Source organism: Salvelinus alpinus, chromosome 11 (assembly GCF_045679555.1).
Source record: "Salvelinus alpinus chromosome 11, SLU_Salpinus.1, whole genome shotgun sequence".
Classification (NCBI taxonomy): domain Eukaryota; kingdom Metazoa; phylum Chordata; class Actinopteri; order Salmoniformes; family Salmonidae; genus Salvelinus; species Salvelinus alpinus.
This window is the reverse complement of record NC_092096.1, coordinates 59,829,493-59,843,231: the sequence shown is the minus strand read 5'-3', so window position 1 is coordinate 59,843,231 and position 13,739 is coordinate 59,829,493. Positions and strand designations below refer to the sequence as shown.

The 13,739-nt window shown below is 40.4% G+C and overlaps 1 protein-coding gene across 1 annotated transcript in view; it reads left to right on the top strand.

Moving 5' to 3' along the window:
* The first annotated feature begins 1,908 nt into the window (after positions 1 to 1,908).
* Positions 1,909 to 13,739, top strand: part of LOC139534930 (DENN domain-containing protein 4C-like) — a 58,412-nt gene continuing 46,581 nt past the window's right edge. The window contains exon 1 of the mRNA XM_071334469.1: positions 1,909 to 2,360. The gene's annotated coding sequence lies outside the window, so the exon portion shown is untranslated. The remainder of the gene's footprint in view (positions 2,361 to 13,739) is intronic.

The window sequence follows — 13,739 nt, the reverse complement described above, 5'->3', positions numbered from 1 at the left end:
CTAAATTAAGACTATACTCTCGTGCCCCATGGTAGCAGTGGGGATATGGGCAGGCATAAGCTACGGACAACAAAAGCGATTGCATTTTATAGAGATCCTGAGGCCCAGTGTCGTGCTGTTCAGCCCCGTATCGCAAGGATCTGTACACAATGTCCCAGTTTTTCCATGGCCTGCATACTCACCAGACATGTCACCCATTGCGCATGTTTGGGATGCTCTTGGTTGACGTGTACAACAGCGCATTGCAGTTCCTGCCAATTTAACAGCAACTTCGCACAGCCATTGAAGAGGAGTGGGACAACATTCCACCAGCCACAATCAACAGCCTGATCAACACTATGCAAAGGAGATGTATCCTGCTGCATGAGGCAAATGGTGGTCACACCAGATACTGACTGGTTTACTGATCCACGCCCCTACTTTGTTGTTGTTGAGGTGTCTGTGAACAAGTCTTGTTCTACAAGAGATCTGTATTCCCAGTCAAGTGAAATCCATAGATTAGGGCCTAATGAATTTATTTTAATTGACTGATTTCCTTATATGAACTGTAACTCAGTAAAACCTTTGAAATTGTTGCATGTTGCATATATTTTTGTTCAGTATATAAGGAATTTGAAATACATTTTTTGACACTTAAATATATTGTAGCAATTACATATTTAAAACCAAATACTACTTGAGTGAAATCAAAAAGTATTTTACTGGATAACTTTGTTTTCATTTTCTGTTAAGGTATCTTAACAGAAAGATTGGGTGTTCCCCACTGAATTCAGTTGCGTGGCAGAACTGCAGTCAGGTCAAAACCCTGGCGAGGATGACGACCAAGCAGATGAGCTTCCAGTTGGAGGTACTGCCAAATTCTCTAAAATGCGGCTTATGTTAGAGAAATTAACATAAAATTATCTGGCAATAGCTCTGGTGGACATTCCTGCAGTCAGCATGCCAATTGCACGCTCCCTCAACTTGAGACATCTGTGACGGTGTTTGACGACAACTGCACATTTTAGCGTGGCCTTTTATTGTCTCCAGCACAAGGTGCACCTGTGTAACGATCATGCTGTTTAATCATCTTCTTAATATGCCCCCTGTCAGTTGGATGATTATCTTCGCAAAGGAGAAATGCTCACTAAAAGGGATATAAACAAATTTGTGTCCAAAATGTGAGAGAAATTAGCTTTTTGTGCGTATGGAACATTTCTGGATCTCTTATTTCAGCTCATGAAACATGGGACCAACACTTTACGTGTTCTGTTTATATGTTTGTTCAGTATAATTCAGTCCCATTTTTCTAGCGATTGGGGAATGTATAAAAGTGAAATATTTCAGCTTCTTAAGGGTTTACGGGTCTCATCAGTAAGAACAGTTAGTCATGGGAAACTATACGTTATCCAGAATAATCATTGGATTATTTTGGGATTAATTCTCATTGGACTTTTCAATTCATGAAATATGGGCCTACTTGATTTTTGAAAATTTGCTTATTTATGCAGTAGACCTAGTATTGGCTATATAACACCCAAACTGACTAAGGGAGGTTGTAGATAAAATATATTGTCACTAAATGGAAAAAAATTCAACACCTGTTGAATTTACAGCCTACAATATTCTGGTGTCAAGACATCATGCATTACATTTCACATGGGGGTAGGGGCATAGGCTTTACATGGTCAAGCCGAAATCTGCAGTGACCATACAGTAAATGCGCCTCCGCAGAAGTCAAAGAAAACATACTTTTTGCGCTTCGTGGAGCAGAGATGAGCTGTTGTGAAGGAAGTTGTCAAGGAAGTGAGTTTGTGTTTGTATAGGACCTCCCGCCCCCACCTACCGTCAACCAATCATGTCAATGCAGCTGTACAGAGCCCTCCGCATTGTTACACAATTTGATAGGCGCACGGCGATGCCGTACAGAGCTTGATTTGGCCGCTGGAGGCTCCGCGATTGCGTCACGCCCGCCATACGAAGCCTCCGACCACATTTTCAGATTAAGCATACACTGGCTTCAAGAGGCGGTTGGAAAAAGGCGGAGAGGGTTTGTCATCTGAGTGCCAGTCACTATCCCCTGGGCGGTTTCATTCTGTCTCATGCAGCAGTGTAAAAAAAATAAAAAATTGCTCACCAAAGTGTGACCAGACGCAAACATGGCGACTGCTTGCACCGACAGCTACCGATAAGAGTGTCGTGAACAAGCTATACCTCAGCGAACAAGTGTGACAAAGTTTCCAAGGATTATCGAAGTGCGCTCACTTTGTGCCTTCAGTGGTGGTTTTGTAATCTAAAACTGGATCGGAATAACTCGAGCGGGTGAAAGCTGCAAGTTGCCTACATGTCAAAATTGTCTCTTGTAGTGTTGTAAACAGCTGGTAAGTATTACAGCACTGCCTGCCTATTCTGGTTAGGGAACTAAAGCAAGTTTGTTTTTGTTAGGGTTCTATGCGCTTTAACTTTGTATCAATAAACGTACTTTATGATGCAGTTTAACGGTATGCAATGTTTCAAACATTTAAATTGCAATCCTTTGCGTGAATGTATTGCTAGAGCCCGGTGTCTGCGTAATTTTTTTTTTTTTACTACGCATTCTCTTATTGAGAATGAAATGCTTTGTTTTCAGTGATCAAATGTTGACCTACTTTTATAATAAAGCCATAGGCTACGATGCAACAGTTGGAACGTAACACTCCCCCCGCCCCCTCTAGGCCCCTTATACTGTGAGAGATGGGTTCTCCTGTAGGCCTTGGGTGTGTCAACACTCAGGTAGTCTATTGTCAGGCAAAACCATTGTCTTTTGAAATATCTGCCTCGCTTTCCCAGCAAAAAAAGTCTTAAGATCAATTCCAACAATATACTATCAAATGAAACAACCACCACTCATACTATAACTTTTTTTAGTTTTTTTTACTAGAACATTTAATTGTTGTTTTTCACAAATGCCATTCTCCACAGGAAAATATACGTTTCATGTGGTAATGGGCCTAAAAAAATAAACATGCAGAGAGCACTTGTAGTAGCCTAGTAATTCCAAAACAATTCTCTACTACATGTCATTCAAAGTGTGGACCTCAGTTTAGGCTAAGCCTAAGTGGACTTTTGTTACTGAATTTGCAATGTCCGTCTGCATTCGTGTGACACTGACTAAGTTGAGTAAGAATTAAATGTCTGTCAATGACGCTCTGTAACCTACAGGTTCCTGCAAGCCAAGGTGCTCACATACAGTATATGTTGCTCAGCACTTGACTGATTGCCATTAAGCAACTGAGGCGCTGCAGTGACAAACAGAATGTGTCATTCCTTCCTCCCTAACCTCTATGCGGGCCTCCATGTGTGTCTGCCATGGCAACCTGAGGGCCAAAACTGTGGGCATATTTAAGAGATCTTGATACACCTTTTTAGCTTTGCTTTTCCTTAGGGTGCTTTGTTAGTCTTTCTGTTTTTATTTTTTATCCTCTTGTTTTGTAGTACATATTTTCAGTTTTTATTTTCATAGTTAAAAATATATATATAATTCTGTGAAGAAAATTGCCTTGCATTCATCTCTAAAATGTGCTGTATAAGTAAAGCTTGATTTGATGGCATCTCTGTGCCAGTCGTCTACGGCATTAGTCCCAGCAGGGCAAAGAATGGTATTTTCCCACAGGTACTGTAGCCACATTTTGGTTTCCATTGGGGTAGCAATGCGTTTGTGCTAAAAGAAAGTCTCACCCTCTAAATCAGGGATGGGCAACTTTGATGCAGGTGGGGGCCACAAAAAAAATCTGAACTCATTATAAGGGGCCACAATCGCTCGCGGGTCTGCGTACCCACATCCATACCCACTCACGCAGTCAGAGCAGGCCCTAGCCTTTTGGGGCCCTAAGTGTAATTTTGTTTTAGAGTTAATTTCCTGTAATTTTACACATTTTGCCATGGGCATAGAGAAAATGTTGCTGTTTTAAAGCAAGTTTGCTACAATTTTACACTATTCCATGGGTGGAGAGATTTTGCTATTATATAAGGGGGGAAATTGATTCGGGGGTCGCAGGCGGGACCGCCAGTTGCCCATCCCTGCTCTATATGCTACCAAATTTAATGGGTTAATTGGTGCTGCATTGTCGAAATGTTGATTTTATGTTAAATTATTAACACATGAAATTGTTGGGACCATATATGAAGTGTGACTTTATTTTTCTACAGTTTATTCTTTGTTAGTCAGCGCCTCTACAAACATTTTTGGGAGGGTGTCAGCTCAGGCATTTTACTAGCAATGCAGTTTGTGGCACAGTATTCCCTAAAATAAGACTATACTCTCGTGAGGAGGAACATAATCTGACTTGTCTCTGTGCATGGGAAACAATGAATTACACAATCTATTCAGATTTCTATCTTGAATATTGTTTCAGGCCAACCGCTAGTGTTGGAATGCAATGAAATGCTGCGCTCTAGCAAGTGGTGCCATAGTACTTACTAGTGTGTCTGTTGTGAGAACTTGTGACTGAGTACGTTTTGGCACATTCAATGTTATGCCATGACTAACTGGGTCATGGCCCCAGTTGGGTGTCTTCGTGCATACAGTACCAGTCAAAAGTTTGGACACACCTACTCATTCAAGGGTTTTTCTTTATTTTTTTTACTATTTTCTACATTGTAGAAATAAGTGAAGACAGAACTATGAAATAACACACATGGAATCATGTAGTAACCAAAAAAAGTGTTAAACTAATCCAAATATATTTTATATTTGACATTCTTCAAAGTAGCCACCCTTTGCCTTGATGACAGCTTTGCACACTCTTGGCATTCTCTCAACCAGCTTCATGAGGTAGCTGTGTCCAGACTTTTGACTGACACTAGGTAAATTAGATATTTCAACTAGGTGCCAGGACATCTGTGTCAGGTGACAGGGGAAAATAAGGAAGCTGTCTGGCAAGGGAACAACAACGAGCAGGGCTCAAACATAGAGATAGATAGAGGACTCTAGTGCCAAAAAGCCTGTGTTAGCATGGGCAACACCATTGAGAACTTTACCCATTTTTTAGTAGTCAATTGGGTGGGACTTCCGATGGGTAAAGAAAGGATCACATAATTCCATCCAGGTCATCAGGAGTGTTCAGCCAATGAATTATACTCTTGAGCAAACATTCCATAACTGCATGTGGCAGTAAATTGCCACCTGTGGCTTTGGTACCTGTTCATACAACACACTCCAGGGGGCAGTACACAGTCTTAGTTTGTTTACCAATTCGTAGAAGAAGAAAATTGACTACTTCAAAATGGAGCTGGCCTCAATGGCACTGCCCATCCTCTGACAAATACAATGTTGAAAAAGTAATAATTAATTTGTACAGCATGTACTTAGGTAGGCCTTTTCCTGCAAAAAAATAAATATGATACCATTTATATGCTTCACTTCCGCATGCTGTTTAGGTGCGTCTCAGATGTGCCACAGAGGAAATTGATATTGTGGTTCGTTCTGTGTGAAGCAGAGGAGAATCAGAATATGGCTTCAGTCTCTTAATTGAGTTATAGCAATAGTTCATATGAGGGAATTTAGTTTGGCCAAGTAGAGTTAGAATTCATTGGTATTCTAGTGCTCACAACAAAGCTTTATGTTTTGCCTTTTTAACTTTTTAAAATGGCCTTGTTTTCTAAATACTGTATTTTAATTTAGTCCTACTCTTAGTTTGAAGATTTTGAATCCCAATAGTCATGTTTCTATAGACCATAATAGGCCTCAATTCACCTGAAGCCACAGTGCAGTATTGACACTGTAGCACATGCCTTCAGTTTTCTAAATAAGACGTGCACATCACACACAATCAGGAAGTCGTTTATAAATGGAGATAGGCCTACTCTTCCAACTTTGCAAAGGATCATTGAAAGAATCCATTCTTTGGTGTCTTCTCAGGTGACGTATTCATTTCCTCTGACTCGGATGTCTCTGCAATCTTTTTGTTCTGAACTTTCAATGGATCTGGGTGCTTCGTCTGTCAGTGTAGTTAGTTAGGGCAGTGAGTGTTTCCCCTCTCCCTCCACTTCCCTGTGGAAACAATGCTTTTTGTCTGGCCGCCCGTCACGCTTGAGGAAGGAGGCAGTGAGTCTTGACGTTTCAGCTGAGCTTTCCTTCACTCTTCAGCTTCCTCTGTGTTATTCTAACCCGCTGCATTTCACCTGTTAATGAGTACCCCCCAAAGTATTGTAATGGCACCAGAGCTATTCAATTATAAATATTGTAATTAAGCCTTTTTCAAGTATATTTTAGCCTTTTGAAAACTCATTCTCTCTAATTTTTCTCTCCCTGTTTCCTGCTTATAGTCATCATAAGCAGGTAGCCTAGTGGTTAGAGTGTTGGGCCGGTAACTGAAAGGTTGGTGGATTGAATCGCCGAACTGATAACGTAAAAATCTGTCCTTCTGCCCCTGAACAAGGCAATTAACCCACTGTTCCTAGGCCGTCATTGAAAATAAGAATTGTTCTTAACTGACTTGCTAAGTAAAATAAAGGTTAAACAAAAATACGTCAGACAGATGATCAAGAGTGTTTGTTAGCCTTGTATTTATTCTGTATCTCCTACAGCCAACACTACACTCATGGGCAGAAGACAACATCACGCCTCGCAGTGCAAACATTTTATCAGGCTTGTATATAAAGCATGTCTTTTGTTGGATATGTAGGCGGTATGAATTCTTTGACATTAAGTGCATTATAAACACCAACGCAACAGTACTGTATTTCATAGTGCCCGACTTTCAGATGGTAACAAAGCCATCTTAGAATGGAACACTGACACAGAGAACCTGCTTTTAGTTGCTGTCTGATGAGTGAAAAGAGGGGTAGAAAGACGAGTGAACATTTTGTCAGGTTGTATTGACATCTCTCTTTACAAGACTCTTTAGAGATGGCGTTCTACGTACATCATTGTTGTCATCCAGAGTTATTTATTTTCCAAGTTATAGTAGACTATATTTTACATACAGGAGGGTTTTAAAGGACCAAAAAGTTTGGTCTGCACAGTTTTTTTTTCATTTTTGCCATGGATAACAATATTGCAATACTGGTATTGTCCTGACTTTAGTAGTTACAGTGCCTTCAGAAAGTATTCATACCCCTTGACGTATTCCACATTTTGTTGTTACAGCCGGAATTCAAAATGGATTAAAAAAAATATATTCTCATCTACACACAAATACCCCATAATGACCAAGTGAAAACATGTTTTTAGAATTTTTTTCAAATGTATTGAAAATGAAATACAGAAATATCTAATTTACATAAGTGTTCTCACCACTGAGTCAGTACTTTGTATAAGCACATTTTGGCAGCGATTTACAGATGTGCGTCTTTCTAGGTAAGCCTCTAAGAGCTTGCCACACCTATATTGTGTGACATTTTCCCATTACTCTCTTCAAAATTCTTCAAGCTCTGTCATATTGGTTGTTGATAATTGCTAGACAACAATTTTTTGGTTTTGCCATAGATTTTCAAGTAGTCTTAAGTCAACTGTAACTTGACCACTCAGGAACATTCACTGTCTTCTGTATAAAATTTCCCGTGTAGATTTGGTCCTGTGTTTTACATTATTGTCCTGCTGAAAGGTGAATTAATTTCCCAGTGTCTGGTGGAAAGCCAATTTGAACCAAGTTTTCCTCTAGGATTTTGTCTGTGCTTAGCATTCTTTTTTTATCCTGAAAAACTCCCCAGTCCTTAACAATTACAAGCATACCCATAACATGATGCAGCCACCACTATGCTTGAAAATATGGAGAGTGGTACTCCGTAATGTCTTGTATTGTCTTTGTCCTGAATACAAAGTGTTAATTGCTTTGCCACATTTTGTGCAGTATTACTTTAGTGCCTTGTTGCAAACAGGATGCATGTTTTTTTGGATTTTTTTGTACAGTCTTCCTTTTCACTCTCAATTAGGTTAGTATTGTAGATCCATCCTCAGTTTTCTCCTATCACAGCCATTTAAACTCCAACTGTTTGAAAGTCACCATTAGTCTCATGGTGAAATCCCTGAGCAGTTTACTTCCTCTGTGGCAACTGAGTTAGGAAGGGTGCCTGTATCTTTGTAGTGATTGGGTGTATTGATACACCACCCAAAGTGTAATTAATAACTTCACCATGATCAAAGGGATATTCAATGTCAGCTTTTAAAAAAAATTTTTTTTTAAACCCAGATACACCAATAGGTGCCCTTCTTTGCGAGGCATTTGAAAACCTCCCAGGTCTTTGGGGTTGAATTTTTGTTTGAAATTCACTGCTCGACTGAGGGACCTTACAATTATCTGTATGTTTTGGGTACAGAGAGGAGGTAGTCATTAAAACATCCTGTTAAACATGTATTGCACACACAGTGAATCCATGCAAATTATTATGTGACTTGTTAAGCAAATTTTTATTCCTGAATGTATTTAGGCTTGCCATAAGAAAGGGGTAGAATACTTATTAATTCAAGACATTTCAGCTTTTAATGTTTAATTAATTAAATTCCACTTTGACCTTATTGTGTGTAGTCCAGTGACTAAAAATCTAATTTGAATCCATGGTAAATTCAGGATGTAACACAACAAAATGGGGAAAAAGTCAATGGGTGTGAATACTTTCTGAAGGCACTGTAAACACACTGGTGTCATTCAAAAGGACCCACATGACCCTCATAACCTCATACAGTCAGTGAACCAACCCCGTGTCGGTATTAGGCCCTTTGCCTCCAACTAGTAGACTTGAATAAAAATGGACACTGCCTGCATGTCACCTTTTTCCATTGGCTGGTAGTCAAGGGGGCACTCCACCTGGGAAAGCCACAAATATGCATTGGGATATTGTGTTCTTGCGTACAGTTGAAATCGGAAGTTTACATACAGTTAGGTTGGAGTCATTAACCTGTTTTTCAACCACTCCACAAATTTCTTGTTAACAAACTATATTTTTGGCAAGTCGGTTAGGACATCTACTTTGTGCATGACACAAGTAATTTTTCCAACAATTGTTTACAGATAATTTCCCTTATAATTCACTGTATCACAATTCCAGTGGGTCAGAAGTTTACATACACTAAGTTGACTGTGCCTTTAAACAGCTTGGAAAATTCCAGAAAATGATGTCATGGCGTTAGAAGCTTCTGATAGGCTAATTGACATCATTTGAGTCAATTGGAGGTGTACCTGTGGATGTATTTCAAGGCCTACCTTCAAAATTAGTGCCTCTTTGCTTGACATCATGGGAAAATCAAAAGAAATCAGCCAAGACCAAAAACATTGTAGACGTCCACAAGTCTGGTTCATCCTTGGGAGCAATTTCCAAACGCCTGAAGGTACCACGTTCATCTGTACAAACAATAGTACGCAAGTATAAACACCATGGGACCACGCAGCCGTCATACCGCTCAGGAAGGAGAGACATTCTGTCTCCTAGAGATGAACGTACTTTGGTGCGAAAAGTGCAAATCAATCCCAGAACAACAGCAAAGGACCTTGTGAAGATGCTGGAGGAAACAGGTACAAAAGTATCTATATCCACAGTAAAACGAGTCCTATATCGACATAACCTGAAAGGCCGCTCAGCAAGGAAGAAGCCACTGCTCCAAAACTGTCATAAAAAAGCCAGACTACGGTTTGCAACTGCACATGGGGACAAAGATCGTACTTTTTGGAGAAATGTCCTTTGGTCTGATGGAGGAAAAAAAATAGAACTGCTTGGCCATAATGACCATCGTTATGTTTGGAGGAAAAAGGGGGATGCTTGCAAGCTGAAGAACACCATCCCAACTGTGAAGCACGGGGGTGGCAGCATCATGTTGTGGGGGTGCTTGCTGCAGGAGGGCCTGGTGTACTTCACAAAATAGATGGCATCATGAGGAAGGGAAATTATGTGGATATATTGAAGCAACATCTCAAGGCATCAGTCAGGAAGTTAAAGCTTGGTCGCAAATGGGTCTTCCAAATCGACAATGACCACAAGCATACTTCCAAAGTTGTGGCAAAATAGCTTAAGGACAACAATGTCAAGGTATTGGAGTGGCCATCACAAATACCTGACCTCAATCTTATAGACAATTTGTGGGCAGTACTGAAAAAGTGTGTGCGAGGAAGGAGGCCTACAAACTGACTCAGTTACACCAGCCCTGTCAGCAGGAATGGGCCAAAATTCACCCAATTTATTGTGGGATGCTTGTGGAAGGCTACCTGAAACGTTTGACCTAAGTTAAACAACATAAAGGCAATACACTCATTTAGTATTTGGTAGCATGTAAACTTCTGACCCACTGGGAATGTGATGAAATAAATAAAAGCTGAAATAAATAATTCTCTCTACTATTATTCTGACATTTCACATTCTTAAAATAAAGTGGTGATCCTAACTGACCTAAGACAGGGCATTTTTACTAGGATTAAATGTCAGGAATTGTGAAAAACTGAGTTTAAATGTATTTGGCTAAGGTGTATGTAAACTCCTGACTTCATATCTATGTATTCACTAATGTAGCCTATTGTATTGAACTTGTGGGTTTCATTTAGCCTAGCAGTTAGTGTGTTGGGCCAGTAACCGGAAGGTTGCTGGTTCGAATACCCGAGCCGACAAGGTGAAAAATCTGTTAACGTGCCCTTGTGCAGGGCACTTGACCCTAATTTGCACCGGGGTGCCCTACTACTATGGCTGACTCTGTAAAACAACACATTTCCCTGCAACTGTCTGGTATATGTGACAAAACATATTTGTAATTTTTTGTGCTGATGTGTTATTGTGCTCTTATGCCTGCATGAGATGCATCATGAAATTGCCTTGGAAAACTCAGCTTTTGACACAGCTTTTCATAGAATTGATGCGAGGGAAGTTTACAGCTTGTCGTGTGTAGAATTGATTGTTCTGCCGCTCTATTTCTCAACTGTTGTGTATACTCTGCTTGTCTGTTGAAATCAGATGATGCTCCGACGTGAAATTGGATAATCACTAGGACCTGGAAGATTTAGGAATATGACATTATCATAGAGTAGTACCACAGTATGAGTCATAATACCCATAAAACCTAGAGGTCAAACAGGGGAATGGTTACAATCGTTTTCCCACCATAAATTCTTCCCATAGGGGATTTTAGAGACACTTAAAGTAAGGGCTGTGTTTCCTGTAGGCTTACCCTGGTGTGACGTTTTGAAAACCATGTAAGTCTCTCTAGGACAGGGTGACTTTTATCAGTATATTTGCCTGTATTTACCCCCTGCAAAATGAAATGCTGATTAGCTGCTCATGTGGCAATCATAAAGAACTACAAATGCCATGATGATCTGGATGAGACTGCAGAATCGAGGCAAATGTAAAAATTTCTGGATTAACTCTCTAATGTTAGCTAAATGTAGTAATGAATAAATTGGGAAAATGTCTTAAATGGACAATTCTGTGAACTGTCTTGTGCAAGTTTTAAATCGATACAATACCTGTTAGCAAAGGTGTCAGCTAGAGATGACGTGTAGGAGCTTGCTGGGGATATATTGATAAGTCACCTTGTCCTAATGATTTACATGGTTATCAAATCATCACGACAGGCTAAGCCTACACTAAACACAGCCCTTATTTTAAGTGATTCATATAACCAACTTCTCATCAAGATTTGATTATTTGAACCAACTGCGCAGTGCTTGGGCAAAAACCAAAACGTGCAGGACCGAGTTTGGGAAACACTGTGTAATGTATTAGTCTTGACGTCGGACTGCACTTGGTTACCCAGAGCAGGGATAAAACATCAGGAGTTGAATCAGAGTTGAGTCAACATGTTGCTTACACTGAAAAACAGGTGGTGCCCATGGAGTACGTTTTAATCACTCTTTTTCCCAGTCATGTGGGTTTCCACTCAGCTTCTTGTTTTCCCATTCTGCTGGATGGCTGCATTATTTTCTCCATCTCCGTAGCCAGATTTGTTTTCCCTTTTTGCTGCAAATTGCAGATGAGGCTTATTGCCTCTGGCAAACATTTTCAATAAGCTATTCGATGTTTTCCGCTTTACCTGCGCATCGGTGGAATTTTTGGCTGATTGCTGCCTGTTATCAAAGGCCGTGTCTAGACTTGACAGTTCATGCAGCTTTAGTGTTCCAAACGCGTCATGCATCTACACCTACAGCACCAGTCAAAAGTTTGGACACACCTACTCATTCCAGGGTTTTTATTTATTTGTACTATTTTCTACATTGTAGAATAATATTGAAGACATCAAAACAATGAAATAACACATATGGAATCAAATAAAGAAAAACCCTTGTAGGTGTCAACTTTTGACTGGTACTGTACATTTTGAATGTGTCGACCGTGTCCACAGTGTGTCCGGATTCCCTTTTCCCGCGCTATATCAAATGCCAGTATGCGTTCTATTAATGGTGGAATAGGCTAAATATGGTAACGCGACAATCACAACTATGGCAGTAGCTAACTAGCCAGCTAACCTCTGTAGCTAGCTAGCAAGCAACGTTAAAGGGATTGCAAACGGGTTAGCAGACCCCCCCCCCCCCCCCCCCCAATTTTTTATTTATTTTAAATATTAGCTAGCTGGCTAGCATTTGAGGCCAGCAAACACGTTCCTCACACACTAGGAATGGATTTCCTTCAATGTTATAATGAAAAGGTGCCTCTCGGGCCCAAAAACACATGTTTTCGGGAGACTTTTTGGGAGGAGTGCTGATGACATCGGCCACTGGATTGCCTTTTGGTAGCCTAATTGTGTCCAGACTGAGGAGAAATTCGCACACAATTAATCCCTGACCACCACCTGAAGTGGTCAGCCAGTTCTGAATATAATCAGACCACAAAGCAACTTTTGTGCACCTAGACCTGTATTCTTCAATGTGAGCTTCGTATTCTGAGAGCAGAAGTCACATGTAAGTGTCAAGTGTAGACAAGACCGAGCTCTGAAGATCACTGAAGTCACTATTTGACTTCATTTTTGTGTGTTGGGGGGGGGGGGGATTCCATCTGAATCGCAACAGGCAAAGGGTTTTTCACCACTTGAATTGACCCCATTAAAAGCCTGCTTTCCTCCCCCAGACCAGAAGACCTGGTTTTACTGTTATTCTTTCCTTTCAAATGGGAGTTTTGTTGCAACCTTGTCCCAGCTCTGTGGCGCAGACAGACACCACTCTGTGATGACAGGTGGCAGGGCCGCTGCTTTGCCACGAGCTCTAGGCAGACTAAAACCATGGAGTGGCACTTGAGGGAGACATGGGTCCTGCACGATGGGGGTATTAGTCCAAGCTGTCACCAGATTGACGAAAGCAGGCTCTTACCATGTGTTTAGGGCAGGCTATACGTAATATGCTGATGTATCTTGTATATGAAAGTATTTTGAAGTATATTCAATCAAAATCTATATCCTGATGTTATGGGGGTGAGACAAACACATTGTTCTTGTCTTTAAAGAATGTAGGTTTGAATTAATTGTCAAAGCAATATTTGCTGTGTGAACTGGAATGAGCCTCAAATTTATATGAATTTAATTGCTTTGCCCTCTCTCAGGACCCTCTGGATATTAGTTTGTGTTCTATTTGATTCCCTGGAGATATTGCTGAATCCTGTTTGTGTTCGCTCAGAAGTATTGTTTGATTATAGCACTGTAAATGGGAAGGAGATGGCTTACTAAATTGTGTAGGTTTTCAACTCCGATGCATGAAAATAAGGCAATGGGATTCCTGTCATTGCAACCTATTGAAACTTTCTGTAAACAGTTATCGAGAGAGAAGCATCTGTTCTTCGGTAGGCGAACTCTGTTAGTTCTTTCTGTGATA